Source organism: Macadamia integrifolia, unplaced genomic scaffold (assembly GCF_013358625.1).
Source record: "Macadamia integrifolia cultivar HAES 741 unplaced genomic scaffold, SCU_Mint_v3 scaffold1894, whole genome shotgun sequence".
In the NCBI taxonomy this organism is placed as follows: domain Eukaryota; kingdom Viridiplantae; phylum Streptophyta; class Magnoliopsida; order Proteales; family Proteaceae; genus Macadamia; species Macadamia integrifolia.
Window position 1 is genome coordinate 95331 of NW_024868407.1, and position 2785 is coordinate 98115.

A 2785-nucleotide genomic window follows, 5' to 3' on the forward strand; every position below is an offset into this window, starting at 1 on the left:
TAGACCAATTCGAAAAAACCAGCCTAGAAACCAGATAGCCCAGACTAGTTCAAAAGACCCAGCTTAGAGATCAGATAGCCCAGATTGGTTCGAAATACCTAGCCTGGAGACTAAATAGCCTAGATTGGTTCGAAAGACCCAGCTTGGAGACTTGATAGCATAGACCAATTCGAAAAAACCAGCCTAGAAACCAGATAGCCCAGATTGGTTCGAAAGAACCAACCTAGAGACCAGATAGCCCAGAACGATTTGAAAGACCCAACCTGGAGACCAGATGGCCAGACTGGTTAAAAAAAAAAAACCCAGCCTAGAGACCAGATAGCCCAGATTGGTTTGAATGACCCAGCCTAGAGACCAGATAGCCCAGATTACTTCGAAAGACCTAGCCTGGAGACCAGATAGCCCAGACTAGTTCGAAAGACCTACCCTAGAGACCAAATAACCTAGATTGGTTCGAACCCAGCCTAGAGACCATATAGTTGAAATTGATTCGAAAGATCTAGCCTAGGGAGACAAGTACTGACCTCATTTGTAGGATTTAAAGAGAAGTGGATCTCTTTCCTATAATCAATGGCCAAGGTAAGATCCTAATTTTTGAGTAGTTAAAAGATATTACCTGTTGCATTTGCACCTCCATTGTCCTTGAGCAAGATGATGGAAATACATGCTCTGGGTGATAAAATATGGTCGTTTTTTTTTTTTTCCCTTCGGTTGTAGGCAGAGGCCTCTGCCAAAGAGGGGCATTCTATAGACACCGAATTTTATCACCCTCCCTTGGCTATTATAACTTATGGATCGTGGATGCAACCTCTGGTTTTCAATCAACAGAGATGACAATTGACTAAAGTAAGCCAACCCTAAAACACTCCATATTTACCCAAAAACCCTAGAAACCCCATGCAGGAGAAAAGAAGGGTCCAATTATGACTTCTCATATACGAAGGAATACGGTCCAAAGTGACCATACAAATAAATAGTACTTAAAATCATGATTCCAATGATATATGGTACATCAAAATCAGACCGTCAGATCTCCCACAATCATTCTCATAAGATAGAGCATACACACCCACACCTAGCCATGAGCACCCAAACCCCGCCCATACAAGCACCCAAACCCTGCTCATACGAGCACCATGCATACCCACACTTAGCCTTGTGCACCCAAGTCCTGCCCATGCGAGGCCCTAGCCCCGCCCTGCCCCCTGTACGCGCCCAAACCCTGCCCACGTGAGCCGTTAGCCCCGCCCATGTGTGCCCCACCCTTCACTACGCGCAGCCCCGCCCCCTGACATGCGGCCCCAAGCCTTGTCATACCGCCCTGCACCCTGTACCCATGGCCTTGCTCACCCCTGCTGACGATCGACACCCCCACTCCGACGATCGAATTTTTGATGAGATTCCCTCTTCACCCGCTTGCATACCCTGCCCCTTGCTAGCATATACCCTACACCCCTACATCCCATTGGCAAAAAAAGGCATCTTTTTCACTCAATTAACCAAAAAAGAATCTTTTTCACCCGTTGACCAAAAAATCACATCCTTCACCCCCTTGGCCAAGAAAAGCATCTTTTCACCTCATTGGCTTAGAAAAACATCTTTTCATCCCATTGGCCAAGGAAATTCATCTTTCACCCCATTGACCCAAAAAATCTATAAATACCCCATTCCCTTTGGTTTTACACACTCAAGCCTTCTAGTGAGCACCCTTTGTAGAGAAGTTCTACCCCTTTCTCCCCTCCCTTTGAAGTTCTTCAAGTCTTCGATACGATCTTCATAAAATTTAAAGTGTTCTTTAGGCCTTCAAAGTTCTTCAATTATCCAAAGTTTTCCAAGTAAGCATTCCTTGTCAGAGAAACTCTACTCTCGTTTCCCCCCTCTGAGGTTCTTTGGGCCTTCGAAGTTCTTCAATCATTCAATTTTTTTCAAGCCTCAGCCTAGCCCTCCCATAGCTTATCCCCAACGGAAGCTCTGCTGGAGTGTCACCTCAGCCTAGTCCTCTTATAACATATCCCCAATGGAATCTCTACCGAAGCGTCACCTCAGCCTAATTCTCCCATAGCCTATCCCTATCGGAAGCTCTGCAGGAGTGCCACCTTAGCCAAAATTTGGAAGTAGCCCCTCCCTAGCGGAAGCTCTGCCGAAGTAACACCTCAGCCTAAGCCTAGAAGTAGCCTTCCCTAGCTGAAACTCTGTCGAAATTCAAATCCGAAAGTAACCGTTCCTAGCCGAAACTTTGTCCGAATATTACCACAGTCAGCATCTCTCGAAAATAAAAACTGGAGGTCAAAACCATCTTCCCTTGAGCCGGGTGAATCCATAAGAAATTTTGTATGAGCACTAATCGGGTGTCCACCCCTCTTGACCCGAAACATGAGTCAAGCCCAGGTATAATCTCTCACCCGAATTAGCATGATGTAGACTTTTTATTGACCTTGTTTTAGTGTACAAAATTAATTAAATTAAGTTAATATATATATGTGTGATAACTTAGCCATACATGTGGAATATGAATAATTGTGGAAAATATTCGTTCTCAAGCATCTAGTAAGAAGACTGGTTGAACCGGGTAGATTGGGTGCCTAACTCCTTCCCAACTCTACAACCTGACACGTAACCTAAATATCTGGACTAGACCAATATTTGGGTCCTTTTCTTTGGAATTGAGCCCACCCCTAGGCCTAGGCCCATAATCCTAGGTGGCGACTCCAAACCCCTTTTGTATGATCTCAATCCTCCGTATTGGACCATCATCAAATACCCGTCTCAATGACGACCTTTATAC